The following is a 22,470-nucleotide window of genomic DNA, read 5'->3' on the forward strand; positions in this document are numbered from 1 at the left end:
TCAAACAAAGTAGAGAGGTTATCCTGGATGTTATTCTTGTGTATTATATAGGTATCTCTTTTCAGTTTACGGTGTATTTGAGTGGCTAAAGGGAAGTACCTGAAACTGTAGAGCTATGTTTTTTCTTGGAGATGATTGTATAATGTTATAACTTCTACAGTGTGACTGTGTGATTATGAAAACCTTGTTTCTGATGCTCCCTTTATCTAGGGTATGGACAGATGAGTAAAAAATAAACAAATAATAGGGGGAACAAAGGTTAAAGTAAATTGGTTAGATGGAAACACTAGTGGTCAATGAGTGGGAGGGGTAAGGGGTATGGTATGCATGTGTTCTTTCTTTTTCTCATTTTATTTCTTTTTCTGGAGTGATGCAAATGTTCTAAAAAATGATCATGGTGATGAATACATAACTATGTGATGATATTTTGAGCTACTGATTGTCCACCACGTATGGAATGTTTGTATGTTAAGAATGTTTGTGTTTGTATGTTTCATCAATTAAAATATTTAAAAAAGAAAAAAAGAAACAGATGCTCCCACAAGATTTGATGAGGAATAAAACATGGCTTTTCTGGAGTGCGTAGTAGTTTCAAACCAGCACAAAGGGAAAGCTGAAGGGGAAGAGAAAGGAGATGGGGAAGGAGGAGGAGAAAGTGGAGAAGGACGAGGACAGGACGAGGGAAAAGAACATTTACACAATGACTTAGTAAAAATGCTATCAGTCAGTCTTCATGCATATTATCTGGTTCTTCCACAGTTCTAGCAGGCAGGTGGCAATTATGTAAAACCAAATTAGCCTCTTAATTCTGTCATTTACAAAGGGAATCATCACTGTGGGCACCTGCCGTATGCCAGGCATTTCTTCAAGACGTTTTAACATGAAGCATAATAGCTGTTTTATTAACACCGACTCTTACAGTGCGTTCTTTATTTGTATGAAATACCTGTAATTCTCACCAAGAAATCATTTTAATTGATATTATTTTCATAAGAAAATGTAAAATCATAGGGGTTATTATATCTCTACGATTATATGGCTAGAATGCACATTAATATGTCATCATCAAAACCCAAACAATTTCATGACATAGCGTGATCTTTTTCTTTCGGCACTTGCTCAGATTGGATGTTTTAATGTCCTTAACAGGATTAGGTCTTTGCTTGAAGTACTGGCAGTTTTCTCATTGGCAAGTTCTCTGAGGCGATGGTTTACTTACTAGCTTTGAACTTGGATTTTTCATTCATATCCTTTCATTTTGTTTTCCAAAGAAATGAATTGATTAATTTTCCAGAAGAAAAAAATTGTAAAACAAAATGACCAGGAACATGTAGAAAGACCCTGTGTTCCTTTGCCAGGGTTTCGAGGTAATTTCATCTCTACCAGGTATTCAGGTCCATCTAGTTAAAGCTTTCTGCCAATAGAATTAGAAGATAGTTCAGAGATCTTGCCTTCATGCCTTTCTTCATTCAGATGAACCTGTGCCTTTGTGATTTGTGAGCAATATACTTTATTACTCCATGTCCTGCTTCCTCACTAGCATAGTGGGGATGGTAGCATCCGCCTCACAGGCTATTTGAAAAGATATTAAATAATCCACATGAATGTGACTGTGTATGTTAATTGATTAACAAATGTTACCTTGCTCTTTTCACTTCTTTTTTTATTTTTAGGACAATTAGTTACCTAACATTAGTAAGCTTGTCTTTGTCTCTCTGTGCTCTGTTTTTCTTTTTTTTTTTGGGGGGGGGGGGTAGGGGAGGGATCATATGTTCCTAGCTGATTTGCTAAGCATATTCACTCAAAATGAGAAGTTACTTTAATTACAATAGATGACTAAATATGTACCAAACACTCTACATTGTATTCAGTGTTAAATATTAATTCACTCATTCAGTAAATATTTATTGACTGCTTTCCATGTCTCCAGTGTTGTTGTAGAAATAGAGTTATGATGGCTAGCAAATACAACCCTGTTTTTTGCCTTCATATAGCTAATGGTCTGATAGTGATGGTGGCAGTAATCAAATAATTCACCCAAATGTAATAGTCAATTGAACGATGTACTTGTTTCGTGAGTGTTCTTAAAAAGGGGATGCTTTCCCGACCATCCAAAAAAATCCAGCAAGCAGCCTTTGTAGAATACACAGAGAGAGACTTATTTTAAAGCTCCTAGCTCTGGAACTCATCGAAACTTGCCTGAGGAGACAAGGATGGAACTTTTAGATCTTAGAATCAACGAAGTTAATTAGTTGAGGAGGAGAAGGAGAAAAATAAACTTTCAAGAAAGTGAGAGGATAATAGGTAAGGAGCCTGTGATAAGAAAGAACAGGATAGCAAAATAGCAAAGAAAAGGTGGAAGAAAAACACAGACTGGCATGACACAATATAACAGAAATACAAAAGTCCATTCCTTCAGATCAGAAAAAGCATCTTTGTGGAAACACCATTTACATTGAGAAGAGACATTTAATGATACATTACTACTTAAAAAAAAATCTATCAGAACAAAATCCAAAGCTAATTTCAACACACAGTATGTAAGCAAACTAATTGTGCAATAAAAAATGTCACAGGAATAATGCAATAAAAAATGTGGGGGTTTCTAAACTCTTTAATAATATATTCTTTGTTACAAGTACCCTGTGATTTATATAACATCAGGTATTTTTGGATGCCTCAGACCAGTAAATGGAGGGGCATAGAAGGGAAAGAAAAAAAAAGCCTTAAAATAAGTCTCTGTCTGTATATTCTACAAAGGCTGCTTGCCGCGTTTTTTTTTTTTTTGCTGGTGGGAAAAGCATACATTCTAATAGCAGATAATTGGAGAGAAAAGCTCCTATTCACCAAATAGGTTTCAACTATGAATTGTAATTAACTTCATCAGTATAACAAAAGGAAAAATTCAACAGAACTGCAAAAGCTAAATGCATTGTTTATATGGCCAGTTTTAATATTTTATTTTGTGATATTTACATTTATGTAGCTGAATTTAAAAGATGAAGTGAAGTAATTGGTAACATTAGATTTTCTAAACTTCAATTTGATAGGAATGAGGTTGTTTAAAGACTTTGTTCTCAAATTCTCTCTGCAGTTTGTGAGCTTTATGTTCCCTGCAGGAATTTACCCTCTACTTTCTTGCAAGAAAACATCCAGTTGTGTGGATCAGGATGTAATTCATTACCCAAGCACGTGAAGACCGGCACACTGAGTCCCTGGAACGCTGACCTGAAGTCAAAACCAGAATTGCGATCAAGCCCTGAAATCTAGTTCCTTTCTTTATACACTCCTGCTTTCCATTGTACAGGTATTAACTGCAGAATCTATGAAAAAGAGAAAACAAATCACTACCAATCCCTCCACTTTATCATAAGCAATATTATCATAAGCAATAGTAATGCCTGAATTCATTCAGTGTTTTCTAGGGACCTGGTGGCTCAAGTAAATTGTTTCTAATCCTTTCACAAACGTTGCAAAGTAGGTGTGCCTAATAACCTCCTTTTAGAGGTGAGGGAAACAGTGCAGAGTCATTAAAACATTTGCCAGGTATCTGAGAATCATTATGTCTGAGATCCAGGAATTTAAACGGAAAATATTGCTTGTGCTTTCACTGCAACAGGTGGCTTTTTAGTGACTTTTTAGTTATTTTCCCTGTGTAAATACATATGTTTGTATCTGCTATGTCTATTTACTTTTACTTTATGCTTGTCGTTACCATATACATTAACTATTACCCTTAATTTCTTAAATCATATGCCATTTAATTGCTTATACTATTACACAATTTTTATAATCATCACTTATTTTATATGCCAAGTAATTCTAATGTATATGCCTTATTCTATCTAACAAGTATTTATATTTGACTATTTAGCTTGTTTTCCTTTCTTTACATTATCATGTATAATGCCATATAAAGTGTTTCCTGCATTTTGGATCATTTATTTGTGTTGGCTTTCTAGACAAGAAATTATTTGGTCAAAAAGTATTAGTCTTAAACTTCTAGAATTTTTAAAGCCAGTTCCTATTTATAAGACAGAAACATATTTCCTAATGAATATTTAGCCATATTTCGATAAACTGTATAAATCTGGGTTTTCCCAAACCCTCCACCCATCAAGGTATAGAATTTTACTTCACTAAAATAACTTTACGCTTTGTTTTTCTGTATTATTTGGCTGCATTGGGTCTAGAAAGGTCATCCTGTCTAAGTCCATAAAGTCATAAGAACTTGTCTCTGTGTGACTTCGTGAATCCATAGAAATAACCTATGTAGTCTCTAAGATCAGATATTCTGTGCTTCCTTGCCTTTCTACTTGCACATTTCTTTCTCATATCATTTTCTTTTTTTTTTTTTTAAAGAGGCTCTCTTGGGGGTAACTTTTAGGCCTAAATTTTAAGTAGACTTGACCTATCCTTTGTGGGGTTAAGTTTCATATGAACAAACCCCAAGACTGGGAGTTCAGCCTATAGCTTTGGTTGTCTACACTGCTTGTGAGAATATCAAGAATTCAACTTGGGGAAGTTGAATTTCTCCCCGCTCTCACCATTCCCCGAAGGGGGCTTGCAAATACTTTTCCAGTCACTGATCAAATCACTCTGGGATTCATCGGGGCATCACTCTGGACAAACCAACAAAATCTCATGTCCTACCTGAGATTCCAAGTACTTATGACGTTCAATCAAACTATCTACATAAGTTGTATTAGGAAATGCTCTAGTCAAAATATAAATTTTGTAACAAATAAACATTTTTTTGCTTTAGTCTCACACATAAGGTGACATTTTAAAATATGAATTACCATCTATTTTCAGCACCCTGCAATAATGACATTCCTTTGTTCTTCCTCATGCAAAAACATTTTTAAAATTTGTACATTGTACATTTCACTATTATTATACACTCTAGGCATTCTTAGATCATACCATCTCAATCTTGAACATCTTTCTTTCTGATTTCATTTATGTCCCCAGCCCTCCTCCCTCTATCATTCTCACATGCAGCTTCATTCAATGTTTTAACATAATTATATTACAGTTAGGTAGTATTGTGTTGTCCATTTCTGAATTTTGTATCCAGTCCTGTTGCACAGCCTGTATCCCTTCAGCTCCAATTACCCAATATCTTACCCTATTTCTATCTCCTGATGGTCTCTGTTACCAACGACATAGAAAGAGACATTCTCTCTCTTTCTCATATCATTTTCAATTCCTTGAATTGAATACAAAAAAATAGGTATTTATCTAAAGTCACCAAAATATGTAAAATCAATTTTGATCACTACATATAAAATAAGCACTTTGTCCTATAATGTTTGCATTTTCTAATTTTCACACAGGATTAAATATACAAGTAAATATTAAATATGGAAAACTATAGGCATTGTTTCACATTTTTGAGAGAATGGTGGTTAGAGATAATTATTTTGTATTTGTGTATTTGTGAAGAGTTCTCACTTCAGAGTCAGATTCTTGTCTTCCTAAAACAAATCTCAGTCTTCATATCATATTAAACAATAACTTTTATGCATTCAATCAGTAAAGCGTTTGTTCAGTATGAATTCTGTGTCATCTTCTGAGAATTACCCTGATAAAAGACGACTTTATAATAATTGCTACTGTTTGTCAGATTTGTTCTCTTATATTATTCCAATGCATTTTTCCCCATCATCAAATCACCACCACAATGCAACAATGTTGCTAAACTTACACAGATGAAAAAAATAGAAGAACAGAAAAAGTTTGGTTTCTTGCACAAGATAACATAGCTAGGGTGTGGGTAAAGTAAGATATTCAAGTTAAGACTCCATGATTGCCAGTGGCAGAAATATAAATTGAATCATGGTGGAGGCTCATAAATATCTGTGTTGGAACGTGTTTCAATAACCTATTGTTGAACAACAAGCCCTCTAAAACTTGTTGGCTTAAAAGAGCAACCCTTTATTAATGCTCCCAAGACTTTTGGTGACCAGAGAGACCCTTAGGCAAGAGGATGTTGTTGTCAGCAGCCAGAAGCCAGGCCCTTATGTACCAATTTAGCAAGCAGTGAGCAGTTAGAAGCCATGCATTAGAAGGCTCTATTACTCATACAGTCGATCACTCACTTATTCTCTTATTTTCATTCATTCCATAAAACTGAATTTAGGTGACTACTAGAGGGAATACAAAAAGAGAACACAAGTAGAAAAGAAGGAACAATAGGTGAAGTTTGATGCCATCCTACCTTGGGAAAGATTACTTAAATTTTACTTTCACTTGGTTATTTTATCATTTACAGTGTTAACTTCTCCTGAATTAATGCTTGAATGCATTTGCCCATGCCATATTATCTTTCAAACCTCATAAAAGGAATTACATTGTTAAACTGCTCAAAAGTGTTAAAACAACTAGTAAAGCATTTCAAGCTAAAGACACTTAACCATTTTATTTTCCAGGCAATGTATAACAGTAAAACTAACACAAAAGATAGTTGGTTCCTGGTATATTAAGTAGTTCTGAAATCATTATCAAGAAAAAATATAGAGGAGATATCTTCAGGATGGTATTAAGCCTCAAGTCCAATTTGCCAAATCTCTCTTTCAGAAGGAAAATAGGAAGCAATTGAAATGGATGCAGCAGGGGTTGCAGAATGTTATAGGATCATTCTCACTATTAAAGAAACAATTTAACTAAAAGGATCTATTAAAGAAAGGGCCAGGCAGGTGGCATTCAATTTAGGATCTGGACTTTTAAACGTTGGATCTTTAAAGAAATGAGTTTGGATTCATCTATCTTCACTTGTTTTACAGATAAGAAAAGTTTTTCAAGGCCATGGAGGAAGTCAAAGGTAGAATGAATTTGCAACTTGTCTTAACAGCAATTCCCTTTCAAATAGTTTTAGGGTCTCAAATGTTATTAAAAAATAATTATAAGGCAGTGCAATGATGATTCAGTGGCAGAACACTTGCCTGACATGCTGGAGCCCTGGGTGCGATTCCCATGCCAAAAATAAAAAAATATATAATAATTATAGAGACCTTTTCTAATTAGTGATTAGTATGAAGTTTAAATTTTAACTCTTCTGGGAAGAATTTATATCTTCAGAAGTAAAGAAGATGAAAAAACATGCCATTGCAGAAAGTAGAAATCACTATTTTTGTGCATTGAGAGAGCTTATTGGGAAAGAAAATCTGTTCACAAGCAGGGTGGTCTCAAACCAAAAATGAAGTTAAGAATCTCAATAGCTATCTGGTTATCCCTGCTTATAAAGCATTTAGGGAATTTCCAGGTGGAGTGGTGACAATGACTACTTGACACTACAAGTATGGTATGCTTGTCCACTATGATAAGCTAACTGTATAGGACCAAAACTGGCTTATCATCAGGTGTGCATTAGTGCAAATCTGAGGGTATGATTTATTTTCTCGAAAGCCTCTATAATTCACTGTCTTTGTCCTGTGGAAAATCCTTTCTCAAAAGAGGTCCTCCCAGCAATTCCCAATGCAGGTGGCCATTTTATTTTACTCAAAAGTGTACCATTCAGGTTTTTTGTCCAGTGATCTCATTGGTAACTTGACCAAAACTCTCTGGTACCATTATTGACTTTTCTTGTCAGGTGGTTGAAAAGCTCAGGTAGTCATTCTTTTCCTTTCATTTCCTCCCTTGATTGCCAGGAGATTCATTGGGTGGCTGCTCAATTACATTTAAGACCCTCAGAGTGGGGTTGTCCAGTTGTGTTTATTATGGGTATGGCCTTCTCACTCTCTGAGTAAAGGTGTCTATTATTTTTATTTTTAGTGTTGCTCCACTGGAGACAGCCCCATTTCTACCTCATTTTCCATTTTATTAGCTATCTTAGGAGCATCCATCTGTCTTGAAACATAGTAATGTAAGTCAGTTTTGAACGAGTATATTTATTCATTCAAACAAAATTTGAGTGCCTATTAAATACCTTTCACTGTTCTTGGTAAAATAAATGCCACACTAAATAAAATAGCCATCGTTGCTGCCTTTGCAACTCAAATTATTCTCTCTGTGCTTAGAAAACTAAAGACAAAGTTGACTTCTTAACATGCTTTGGTTTGAACACTTTTTGCAACTTCTCTTAAAAATTTAGTATAACACTACTTCTCTTTCTACTTCCTACTTAGACTAGAAGCCCTCTAAACTCTCTTATCATACCAATAAAGCAATTGCTGACTCCTTTGAACTTGGTATCTTATTTACTTTTTTCTTGTATTATTCATCTTTCTTTGATCCTTATTACTTCTCCAGATAAATAGTAGTCTCCTAAATAGTAGGTATAATCATGTTTGAATTATGTTTGGCTTTTTGCAATATTGTGCAGCTTTTTAATTTTTTTTTTCCTTTTTTACACTTATTGTGCCTTAGGTTTGAATCTAGCTCCAAGATTTACCAATTGCGTAAGTCCTGGGAAACTACTTTTTTTCAGACTCAGTTTAATGAGCTACTCAGTTTAATGAGCTATTATAATGCTTAATAGCTTAATTATAATGCTTAATTATAATGCTATTAAGTGTATTTGGAATATAGACCTGAGACTCAGGTCTGTATGACACCAATGGATGAATGTTTAGTATTTAATGAGTAAAGTTGCATTTATTTCCAGTCCCATTTCCCTTATATTCTCTCTTCACTTGGCCATTGACACTCTACCACATTGTGTCATTCTTAGAACAAAAACTATGTCTTGATGTCTCCTCAATCTTTATTCATGCTATTCTCAATTTTTTCTGCCCTTCTCTACCACACACTTGTTGCAGTTCATTTTTCAATCCCACTTTTATTCTGTTCTCTGTGTTTTCTCACTCAGAATAAAAGAAATCCTTCCAATAGCTTCTCTTATGTACTTGTATCTCATTAGTACGTGATTCTTCCGTATTTGTCTTATATTGGGTTATTATTGATATGATAGTATTCCCCTATTAAGCTTTAAGTTAAATGGAAAAATGTCTTATTGGCACCATTTCCAATAGTGAATCACACATTGTACATAAAAGATACCACCCTGCTCAGTAAATTGAATAAATACCCAATTAGTGCAAGTGTCAGAATGTGTCAGAGAATGTGTCCTCTATGACATTTACTGGCTGGCATTTTTTTTAGCTTTTAAGCACTGGAAGAAAATGAGATATCTCCATAAGTATTATTGTTATGTGGAATATCCCAAAGGTTGCTTGCCTGCTTTGTCGCAGCACTATACTGTCTGACAGTCTACTGACAAGTTACTGCTATACACATACAGATTAATTGTTGTCTGGTGCTTTGGAGCTCCATTACATTGTTTTTGATGACTAAACTGGCATTACTTGGAAGAGCATTTTATTGAATTTCTCAGACAGTCAAAGACTTGCCAAAGGAATTTCTGTGCAAGGGCCAAGGCTTTTTATTATAGTGGTGATTTTTTTGTACAAGAAGCTACTGCACAACAAAATGGAGGAGATAGGAGAGTAAAGAATTTCTCTCGATTCTTTCTTGTAGGAAATATGTGGGTGTCTAACAGTGTTTATCAAATAGTCACCATGACCTCGGTACTATGATTGTTCCTAACCATTTATAATTTCATGTCACCTTTATACCAGCTATAAAAAGTAAGTAATAGGGGGTGCAAGGGTAATTCAGTGGTAGAATTCCTGCCTGCCATGCGGGAGACCCGGGTTTGATTCCCCACCCATACACTTCTCAAAAACAAACAAGCAAACAAATAACAAAATTCAGCAAATGGTGCTACAATAAGGGGATACTCACATGAAAAAAAGGAATGAAATGTGACCCCTGCCATACAGTATGCAAAGAAAAAAATAGGTAATATCATTACTATTTTACAGAAAAAGAAGCTAAACAGGGTAACTTATTTGAACAAAGTGTGTCAGAATCCAAAATCCAAGTTTTGAGTTAGAAGAGCAATTTTTTAAGAAGAGGACTTTGAAAATTCCTGTGTTAAGATTTAGCTAATGTTGTCAGGAAAAAAATTAGGAAGCAGTGGTTGTCTATTTAAGAATTTTTTGACAATGTATTTATTGTCTTATTAATGGATAACCAATGTCTGATTTGGAAAATATGTGCAATTCATTAATGTATAAAGAAGAAAATAATAACCAATCAAATTCTGCCATTCATAATTCATTAAAGGAAGTCCTTGCTTGTCCAGTTTCCATAGGCACAAACTAAGTTGCTGTGGTTTATTAAATACAAACAGTCCTTCAATAGCACAGTTCAAATGTCATTTACCACAGTATATTAGCTATGAGCAATTGCATAAAATATAAACTTTGTTGCTAGCTTTTGAGTCTACAAATCACTTCATAACTAATAGATTGCATCATAGTCAGTGATCAGTCACATTATTTCTTTCAAAGCCTGTAGATGATTGGACACTGCACATCAAATTCTCAATTCGTATATAGAAAGAAAGAAAATCATAGGATTTTATTGTCTCCCACGTCATGTCACAGTGATAAACCCACATGTCATTTTACAAAACTTGATCATTAAGAGGTTTAGTTAACAAATGTGAAAGTGCATTAAAGAAACAAAATATTATAACCCTGGAATGTGTAAAATTGGAACTTTTGAAAATGGCAAAATGATACAGCAAAATTAAGTTTATCATTGAAGGGAATAACAGTGAGTAATATATGTAACATATGACAGAACTATTTCCCACAGTGTACAAACAACTTTTGGAGATTTGAATTGAACACAGATGGAGTTATGAACTCCATGGACATAACTGGAGCATTGAACATAAAAGCAGCCTGATCCTGAGAACACTGACCTTTCCATCATTAGAGAGACTCTAGATAGCCAGCCAGCGGTATTATTCAGTGAAGGCAAACTTATTGACATAAAGAAGCAAAGTGGTTGTAATGAAAATGACCCAAAGGAAATGATAGCAGCTAAACAAACAAGCAACCAAACAAAACCCCTTCACATTAAAGGAACTCCTGGAGATATTTCATGACATTGAAAAATGCAAAGGACAAAATGTTGAAAGATGATCCAAATCTAGAAAGTTATGACAATTGCCAAGGCATAGAAAAGATACACACTTGGTATGATAACATATAATGAAAATAAAGCAAGCATGGTTCAAACTATTTTTGATAGGATTTTTGCTAAGAAATAAAAGATTTTAATAAGTGAGTTTCTTGTGCTTTACCTACAGTGTACTAAAAACATATTGCGTTTTCTATTTTATTTTTATTTCCTCATACATGTATCACTGACAGTAAGGAAAGTATGAATGTTTTGCAAACATTTTTAAGGATCACAAAGCAATTATAATTTTACTGATTGATTTTTAAGATTGCATTGTTCAGTTTCACCTTCTTCCACTTCGGTGCAAATTGAGAAATGCCTTATCTGGTTGTCATATGTATCATTGTTTACACATTTTTTGTTTCCTTCTCATGCAATATTTGTGAATCCTTGCTGCTAGGAACCTAATTTACATAAAGTCCATACTTGCAAACAGTCTGTTCAACTGAAATAATCTACTCTTGTCAAAACATCTTGTCTCATATCATCATAAAGCATTTACTCAATTCTGGAACATGAATGTGGAAACTCTTTAAGCAAGGCATTAAATAACTTGTTAAGAATATTTGAGCCCACACTGGATGATCAGCTATTTAATGTGTTCTATAAACCTATTGTCTGCAGCCGCTTGGCTCTACCTTATATTATAACAAACATACTGAATAATACACTCAGGTCCTGCGTTAAATATAACAAAGAGGTTACTTCCAGCTGACTGGTTGTTATAAAGCTATGTATATTACATACGTATTTATACATATGTTAATTAAGACATTGTAATCAAATTTGGTACCTTATTTATTTATTTAGACTCTTGAAAAGTTTGTAAACCTTTTGTGTTCAATATTTTTAACAGATAAAAATGGCTGCATGGTAACTATTTTCATTCTCCAGCTGCTAAAGAAAATACCAGGTAATGGATTGGCTTAAACAACGGGAATTTATGGACTTATAGTTTTGAGGCTTAGTAACATCCAGAAGCAAGGGATCATCAAGGTGATGCTTTCTCCCAGGAGACCGTGGTGTCCTGCACCCAGAGGCTTTTCAGTTTCAATGACTTTCAGCTTCTGGCTGCTCCCTGGTTTACTACCTATGTGCCTGTCTCATTCTGCTTGTAAAGGACTCCAGTAATAGGACTGAGACTCATCCTCGTTCATTTGGGCCACACCTTAATTGAAGTAATCTCATCAAAAGATCCTATTTATAGTGGATTCACACCCACATGAATGGATGAGTTTAAGAACATGTTTTCCTGGGGTACATAGCTCCAAGCCACGACAGTAACTACAAATGAAGTGAGTCTCGTGACCAGCGACTGCTCAATTTTACCCAATATTTAATCCATGTTGGGACACTGCTTTAATCCATGGTTTAAAATATTGACTTTGGCTTAGGTAGCATAGCTATTGCTCCCTAATACTTAGGCTTTGTTTCCTACCACAAAGACATGTCAATTATAATTCTGCAGAACAATAGCAGATGCATTTTCTCCATGGTGAGAGTGGGGGACATTTTAAATTCCCCTTTATAAAATAATTGCTTCCTGTATTAGTTTGCTAGCTGCTGGAATGCAATATACCAGAAACGGAATGGCTTTTAAAAAGCGGAATTTAATAAACTGCTAGTTTACAGTTCTACAGACAAGAAAATGTCTCAATTAAAGCAAGTCTATAGATATGTCCAATCTAAGGCATCCAGGGAAAGATACCTTGGTTCAAGAAGGCCGATGAAGTTAGAACTTCCTCTCGCAAGTGGAAAGGCACATGGTGAACATGGTCAGGTTTTCTCTCTCAGCTGGAAGGGCACAAGGCAAACACGGCATCATCTGCTAGCTTCCTCTCCTCTTCCCCAGGAGGCATTTTCCTACTTCATCTCCAAAAGTCACTGGCTGGTGAACTCTCTGCTTTGGGATTCTGCGGCGTTCTCTGCTGTGGCTTTCTCATGGCTCTGGTGTTCTCTGGTCTCTCTGAATCTTCAACTTTCTTCAAAATGTTTCCTCCTTTGTGGGATTCCAGTAAACTAATGAAGATCCACTTGGAATGGGTAGAGACATGTTCCACTTAATCCAGTTCAACAACCACTCTTGATTGAGTCACATCTCCAGGGAGATAATCTATTTAAAGTTTCAAACATACAGTGCTCCATAGGATTCACAGAAATGGCTGCCTTTATAAAATGGGATTAGGATTAAGACATGGCTTTTCTAGGGTACATACACCTTTTCAAACCAGCATACTTCTTGGTTCCAAATCACAATTGGATTTTTCTATGTTCCTAGTGCTCTGGCTTTTTTTCCTACAAAAGCACTGGAACAATAAACAGGGCTATTGCTAAATAATCAATCACTTACACTAACTGCATGTACTACATAAATTGCGCAATAACTTACTTTAATAAATACATTTATTTAATAAATAATCTGTTTTCGTTATTCATTGAGCATCATTACATGGTCAATTATTTTAAAAGAATCACTATTTTAATACAGATATTGTATAGGCTGTATGAAAAGACATTAACGGGTGTATGATAGCTTGTTTCTTTATTCAGATGGATTCAAAGTTTGATAACTCTAGATACGTTTGCTGGGACATCCTTACAGGCATAACTTATTTTATTGTGCTTCACAGATACTGTGTTCTTTTAACAAACTGGAGGTCCATGGCAACCCTGAATCAAGCAAGTCTAGCAAAGCAAATTTTTCCAGCAGCACTTGCTCTCTTCATTTCTGTATGTCATGTTTTGGTAATTTTCAAAATGCATCAACCATTTTAATTATTATTATATCTGTTATGGTGTCCTGTGATCAGTGACCTTTGATGTTATTATTGGTAATTATTCAGAGGTGCCATGAACCATGTCATGTGAGAGTGAACTTAACTGATATTGTTTGTCTTCCAGCTGCTCCACTGACCAGCCAGTCCCCTATCTCTTCCTCTCCTCAAGCCTCGATCCCCTAGGATATAACAATATTAAAATTAGGCCAAATTATAACCGTGCAATGGCCCTTACATGTTCAAGTGAAGAGTTACATGTATCTCACTTTAAATCAAAAGTTAGAAATGATTAAATTTAGTGAGGAAGAGCATATAGAAGCCAGGGTAGGCAGAAAGCTAAGCCTCTTGCACTAAGCAGGTAGCCAAGTGGTGAATGGAAAGGGAAATTTCATGAAATAAATGAAAACTATTACTCCAGTGAACATAGGAATGATAAGAAAGCAAAATATCCTCATTGCTGATGTGGAAAAGTTTTAGTGGTCTGGTTAGAAGATCTAACCAAACATTCTCTTAAGCCAAAGCCTAGCCCAGAGCCAGGCCCTAATTCTCCTCAATTCTCTGAAAGCTGAGAGAGGTGAAGAAGCTGGAGTAGAAAATTTTGAAGCTAGCAGATGTTGGTTCGTGAGGTTTAAGGAAAGAAGCTATCTTCATGACCTAGAAGTAATTGAAGCATCAAGTGCTGATGTAGAAACTGCAGCAAGTTATCCAGAAGACCTAGGTAAGATACTTGATAAAGACGACTACATTAAATACCTTTTAATATGGATGAGATAGACTTATATTGGGAGAAGATGCTAGCTAGGACATTTACAGCTAGAAAGGAGAAGTCAATGGCTGACTTCCATGCTTCAAAGGACAGAGTGAATTTCTGTGCCAGTTTGACACTGTCATGTAAGCCAGAAAATCCATGTCTTTAATCCTGATTCAATGTTGCTGGGTGAGAATTTTATGATAGTCTCCATGGAGATGTGACCACCTAGTTGTGGGTGGTAACTTTTGATTAGGTGGTTTCCATGGAGATATGTCTCTTCCTATTTAAGGTGGGAGCTTATGCTTATGGGAGCCCTTTAAGAGGGAACCATTTTGGAAAAAGGAACAGAGCCAACAGAGCCCATGCAGCCAGAGAACTTTGGCGATGAAGAAGGAAAATACCTCTGGGGAAGCCTTATGAAATGAGGAGAGATAGCTAGCAAATGTCACCACATGCCCTTCCACTAAGAGAGGTATCCAGAAGCCAGAGACCCCAGCAAACACAAGCCAGGTACCTTCCCATCTGATGAAGGGGTTCTGGACAGCACCAGCCCTTCCTGAGTTAAGGTAATCTCTTGTTGGTGACTTAATTTGGACATTTTCATGGCGTTAGAACTTCAAACTTGCAACTTAAAAATTTCCCTTTTTAAAAGCTATTCCATTTCTGGTATATTGCATTCCAGCAGCTTATAAATTAAAACACTCTCTTTTTAGGGGCTAATGCAGCTGGTGACTTTAAGTTGAAACCAATGCTCATTTACCATTCCAAAAATCCTAGAGCCCTTAAGAATTATGGTAAATCTACTCTCCCTGTGCTCTATAAATGGAACAACAAAGTTTGGATGACAGCACATCTGTTTACAATAATGCTTACTGACAATTTTATGCCCACTGTGTATACCTACTGCTCAGGACAACAGATTCCTTTCAAAATTATACTGTGTATTGGCAAGGCTCCTGGTTACCCAAGAGCTCTGATGGAGATGGTCATGAGATTAATGTTGTTTTTGTGCCTGTTAAAACAGCATTCAGGACGGCCACGGTGGCTCAGCAGGTAAGAGTGCTTGCCTGCCATGCCCTAGGAACTGGGTTCGATTCCCGGTGCCTGCCCATGTAAAAAAAAAAAAAAAAAAAAAAAAAAAAAAACAGCATTTAGATAAAGAAGTAATTATTTTTACTTTCAAGACTTATTATTTAAGAAATACATTTCATACGGCTGTAACTGCCATAGATAGTGAGTCCTTATCTTGGCAAAGTAAATTGAAAACCTTCTGGAAACGATTCGTTTTTAGATGCCATTAAGAACATTAGTGATTCATGGGAGGAGATCAAAATATCACCATTAAAAAGAGTTTGGGGGCGGGCCGCGGTGGCTCAGCGGGCAAGAGCGCTTGCCTGCCGTGCCGGAGGACCCCGGTTCGATTCCCGGCCCCAGCCCATGTAAAAAATAAACAAACAAACAAAATATAATAAAACAAGAAAATGTTTAAAAATGTTTCCCTTTCTTCCTCCCTTCCTTCCTTCTCTGTCTTTCCTTCCTTTAAAAAAAAAAAAAAAAAAAAGAGTTTGGAAGGAATTTATTTCAACCCTCATGAATGACTTTGAGGAGTTCAAGATTTTGGTGGAGGAAGCAACTGTAGATATCACGGAAAGACCCACAGAACTGCAATTACAAGTGGAGGCTGAAGATGTGACCGAATTGCTCCAATCTCATTATACAACTTGGATGGGAGAGGATTTGCTTCTTGCAGATGAGCAAGTAGATTCTTGAGGTGAAATCTACTCCTGAAGAAAATGAACATCACTGAGATGACAACAAAGAGTTATGAACTTAATTGATAAAGCAGTGGCAGGATTTGAGAGGATTGACTCTAATTTGTTTAAACTTTTTATTGTAAAATATAGCATATATACAAAGCAAAGAAAGAAAAAAGCAATAATTTTCAAAGCACACGTTAACAAGCAGTTACAGAATAGATCCCAGAATATGTCATGGGATACCCTTACACAATCTCAGATTTTTTCTTCCAGCTGCTCCAAAACAATGGAGGTTAGAAATAATATTAATATAATAATTCAGCTGTTATACTTATTTTTTAAGTCTTATTTTATCTGTTATACCTCCTTCTTCTTTCATCTTCCTTCCAATCTGTAGGGATCTTTGGGCAATGTACCTTCTGACTTTGTCATGTTCAGAAGCATTGTTAAACTAAACCATAGGTGAATGTAATTAATTGATAACCTTGGATAGGCTGGTCCCTCTGAGTTTCAGGATTTATCTGATCTTAGAACCCTATGGGAATTATAGGTTCCAAGAAGGCAAATCTAATGCACAGAACCTTTATAAAGTCTCAGTTTGCACCCTAGGTATTCTTAAGAGTCAACAGGAGTGACATTGGTTGGGGTTTAGCAGACCATGGCAATGAGTACTCTTGACCACTGATGTCTTATTTTTTCCCCTTTGGGTCTGGAAGGTGCCAGGGCTAGACTCATTCCTGGGATCCGTGCGCCATATTTCAGGGAGAGTTTCACCCCTGAATGTCATGTCCCACATAGTGGGGAGGGTAATGATTCTCCTTGCAGAGTTGGGCCTAGAGAGAGAGAGGCCACATCAGAACAATAAAGACACTTCCTGGAGGCAACTCTTAGTCCTCATTATGGGTTGTCTTAGCTTCTCCCCTTCTCACCGTAGCCTCAAAATCTAGGGCTTGGCTTATTTTCTTGTGAATCCCCAAGGGTTGAGAGGGTATCCATGGTGCCCCAGTTGGGAAAGTTTAATAGTTCCATATATACACACTTTTCCCCTTGAGACCCTCAAGGGATTCTACCAATACTTTTTAATTATCAATGAACCATAGTCTTAGATGTTTCATGGTATCATATTAAGCGGTATAGAACACATGCCTGTGCTTTCTTTCTGAACTCCAGGGGTCTGGGCCATTTAAATGCTCTATCCAGACAGGCTGACCTAAATTATGTGTTACAGAAAATTTAGGTTCTAGGTAAAGATCTAGAGTATATACACCATCATCCTTTACCCTGCATTCTGACTGAATTTAAACTCAAAATGAAGCCTGATCTCTTTTAATCATTGTTAAGTATAGCTATGCTAACTTTCAGGGCTGCTGCCCTCCATCACTAGCTCTTGTGTATCACAGAGTTACTCAAAGTTTCAGAGAAATACCAGCTGATTCATGTATAGTTCAGTGTCTCAGATCTAGAAATATAGTTACAGTTTCAAACTAAGTGTGGCTACTATAAGGGTTTACAATCCAGGCTCCCATTTTCATATAAGTATTTTCTGAGAGAGACTTTAGCATATTGCTTCTTTGGTTTCTGGCTTATTTTGCACAGCATATCGTCCCCAAGGTTTACTCAGTTCATTGTATGCCTCTTGACAGCCTTCATTTTTATAGCCACACCATATTCCATCATTTAAATCTGTCACAGTTCACCTTTCTGCTTCTTGATCATTGTACCATTCTGCTCCCTCCTTTTATTGGACATCACGGATAATGTCCAACGTAAATAAACCATGTCTTACAGTATCCTTGCTTGGTTGTACAATCAGCAGCACTCTTACTATCAGACAATTTTTATTGGTCCATAATGCCAAAGAACAGACAAACAGCCTGTCATCAACTTTCAAATAAAACTACTCCTTATCACTTGTCCCTCCCCCTGAATTAGTTGCTCCTGGGTAGTGATGTTGTACTGTTGATGTTTCCTTGTTAACTATTGGCTACAGCATGCAATTTTAGTTTTCCCCTATATCTCTTCGCTATTGACACTTTGTCCACTGTTGAACCTTTGAAATAGCTTATATGAACACTTATTTATAACTATAGGTTTAATCAGTGGGATACATTGCACTATACACCTCCTTTCAATCATATTCACCTGACTGATTAATTTTGAAAAAAGAATTCTACTGTGGGTAAAATTCAGACAAACAGCATAGAGAAAACTTTTGTGAAAGAAAGAGTCAATGATGCAGCAAACTTCATTGTTGTCCTACATTAGGAAATTGCCACAGTCAACCTAATCTTCAGCAGCCACCATCCTAATCACTCAATAACCATCGATATCAAGGTAAAATCCTTCACCAGCAAAAAGATTATGAATTGCTGAAGGCTCAGATGAAGTTTAGCATATTTTAGCAATAAAGAATTTTTTAAATTAATCAACATATGCACATTGTTTATTTTACTCATAATGCTATAGTGCTTTTAATAAATGACAGCAGAGTGCAAATATAAGTTTCATATGCACTGGGAAACTCAAAAATTTATGTGGCTTGCTTTATTGCAATATTTGTTTCATTCCACTGGTCTTGAATAACCCACCCTATCTCTGAGGTATGTCTGTATTTCCAAATGTTTGTTCACAAATCAGATTATTTCCTTAAGGTGACATTGCTGAGGGAAAAGCAGAGCATTTTAAAGGATATATAGATATATGTGTATGTATGTATTTATATATATATATGTATTATTTATTTATATTTATATATTATTTTTAAGCAATACATTTTGCAAGGCTACAGCTGCCATAGACAGTGATCCCTCTGATAGATCTGGGCTAATTAAATATATATTTTATCAAAATATTTTCTGGTTGGAAATTTCTAATTTACTTAGATATTATTTCATTTCTGAGTGAATCCCTCAACTCATCATGACATAATAATTCACTAAAACGATACGGAAGAATTTTGCTTTTTCTTTAAATGTGAATATAGAATGGTAAACATGGCAGAGAAAGGAAGCTCACATTCATATTTCTATTTGATAAATGATTGTTTCGAAGCAAGATATTATTGTTCTTGAGCTAGTATACACAAGATAGAGATCAGATTTGCAGGCTGTATGATTAGTTATACTTGTTAAGGTGTTTTTAGATTGAAAAACACAAGAATGTATAGAATTTTCTTCATTCACCTGTAAATCAGTTCAGGAAACAACTGACGTGAGTTTGTTGATGAAATTACCTTAGGTAGCTTCCTCCATCTATTGATGAACCCATTTTACCTGCTATTATGTCAGTGAAGAATCCATACGATTTCTGAATCCAAAGAAATACATACAAATCACTCATAGGTCATTGTCACACTCATTTCAGGTCCAGAAGCACTATAGAGGAAGCACACTTTGTATTGGAGGCAACCTCTAGAAAGAATTATCAGTATGTTGTAATTTATAATAAAGAAGAAAAAGCACACACACATCAAATTATCCTACAACTGTAATTGGAATTGAAAAATAAAGTTTGTGAATTAAAAAAAATATTTATATAGGGAAATCTTCACACACATAGTCCATACATGGTATACAACCAATGGCTCACAATATCATCACAGCTATATATTCATCATCATGATACATTTTAGAACATTTCCATCACTCCAGAAAAAGAAATAAAAAGAAATAACTCATAAATCCCATATCCCTTACCCCTCCCTCTCATTGGCAATCAGTATTTCAATCTACCCAATTTCAACCCTTTAATCGCCACTTATTATTCATTTATTTATTATCCTTATTTTTTTACTCATCTGTCCATACTCTGGATAAAAGGGGCATCAGACTCAAGGTTTTCACAATCACACAGTTAACACTGTAGCATTGTGAAAGGTATAACGTTATACAATCATCTTCAAGAATCAAGGCTCCTGGAATACAGCTTAGCAGTTTCAGGTACTCCTTTTTAGCCACTCCAATACCCCACAAACTGTAAAGGAATATCTATATAATGCATAAGAATCATTTCCAGGATAACCTCTCGACTGTGTTTGAATTCTTGCAGCAGCTGAAACTTTATTTTGAAGTGTTTTCATCAATAAAGGATGGTTAGTTTTGACAAATGCCTTTTCTACATCAGTTGAGATGATCACTTGATTTTTCTACTTTGACTTATTGATATGGTGCATTAAATTAATTGATTTTCTTATGCTGAAACAGCCTTGCATACCTGGAATAAATCCCACTTGGTTGTAGCATATAGTTCTTTTAATGTGCTCCTGGATTCAATTTGCAAATATTTTGCTGACAATGTCTGCATCTATACCCATTAAAGACATTGGTCTGTCATTTTCTTTTCTTGTGGTATCTTTGCCTGGCTTTGGTATTAGGGTGATGTTGGCTTTATAGAAATAATTGGGTAGCTTTCCCACCTTTTAAACTCTTTTGAAGAGTTGAGCAGAAGTGGTACTAATTTTTCCTTGAATGCTTGGTAGAATTCACGTGACACCATCTGATCCTGGGTTTTTATTTCTGGGACCTTCTTGATGATTGATTCAATCTCGTTACTTGTGGTTGCTTTGTTGAAGTTGACTATCTTCACAATTCAATTCTGGTTGTTCATGTCTTTCTAGTAAGTTGTCCATTTCATCTATGTTGTCTTATTAGCATATAGTTGCTCATAGTATCCTCTCATTACCACTTCCATTTATGTGGAGTCAGTGGTTATGTCTTTTCTTCCATTTTTTATTTCATTTCTTTGCATCCTCTTTTTTTTTTGTCAGCCTAGCTAATTGTCCATTTGATTTTTCTCAAGGAACCAAATTCTCATTCTGTCGATTTGCTTGATTACTTTCATATTTTCAATTTCATTTATTTCTGCTCTAATTTTCTTTATTTCTTTAATTTTGTTTGTTTTTGTGTTAATTTGGTGTTCTTTATTTCTTCCAAGTGAAAAGATAATTACTTGATTTTTGCTGTTTCTTCTTTTTTAATATAGGAATTTAAGGCAATATTTCCCTCTCAGCACTGTGTTGGGTGCATCCCATAAATTTTGATATAATGTATTTTCATTTACATTTGCCTCAGTATAGTTACTGATTTCTCTTGTAATTTCTTCCTTGAGCCAGTGATTGTTTAAAAATGTGTTGCATAACCTCCATACATTTGTGAATTTTCTAGTCCTCTGCCTATTATTGATTTCCAACATCATTTTCCTATGACCCAAGAAGGTGTTTGTATAATTTCAATCTTTTTACATTTATTGAAACTTGCTTTGTGACCCAGCATATGGTCTGTCCTTGAGAATGATCCGTGAGCACTCAAGAAAAATGTGTATCCTATGCATTTGTTTACAAGCTGCTGGTATGTGATATACAAGAAATGGAACAGTTTTTTAAAAGGGGAATTTAGTGAGTTATGATTTTATAGTTTTTATGCCTATAAAAATGTCCAAACTAAGGCATCCAGGGAAGGATACCTTAATTCAAGGAAGGTTGACAGGTCAGGAACACCTCTGTTGGTGTGACTGGCATCTTCTGGTCCCTTTTTCCTGGGCTCCATTGCTTTCTGCCTCTGTTCCTGTGGGGGTTCCTCAGTTTGCTTCTCTGGAGCCAGCCTCCATCTCTTGGCTTTCCTTGGCTTTCTCCATGTTCTGGGTTGCTTAACATCTCCTGGCAATGTCTGCTGGGCTCCAAACATCTCCAAATATTTGTGTCTCTGTTCTCTAAGTGCCAGTATCTGTGTCAGCTCTGCTCTGAAGTTCCTACCAGCTCTCTCTCTGTTGCCTCCAAACTCTCTCCAAAATGTTTCTTCTTTTAAAGACTCTAGTAAACTAATCAAGACCCAATGGAATGAGTGAGGCTACATCTCCAACTGATCAAAAGGACACACCCACAATTGAATGTGTCACACCTTTGTGGAGATAATCTAATTAAAAAAATCCAACCTACAGTATTGAATCAGTGTTAAAAGAATGGCTACCCCCACAAGATTGAATCAGGATTAAGACCTGACTTTTTTACCTGCTGTTGTGGGTGTAATGTTCTCTAAATGACTTTTAAATCTATTTCATTAATTATATCATTTAAAATTCCTGTTTCCTTGCTGATAGTCTATCTAGATGTACTATGCATCTAGGGGGGAGTTGAAGTCTCAAAATATGA

This window comes from Tamandua tetradactyla, chromosome 16, assembly GCF_023851605.1.
Source record: "Tamandua tetradactyla isolate mTamTet1 chromosome 16, mTamTet1.pri, whole genome shotgun sequence".
Lineage (NCBI taxonomy): Eukaryota > Metazoa > Chordata > Mammalia > Pilosa > Myrmecophagidae > Tamandua > Tamandua tetradactyla.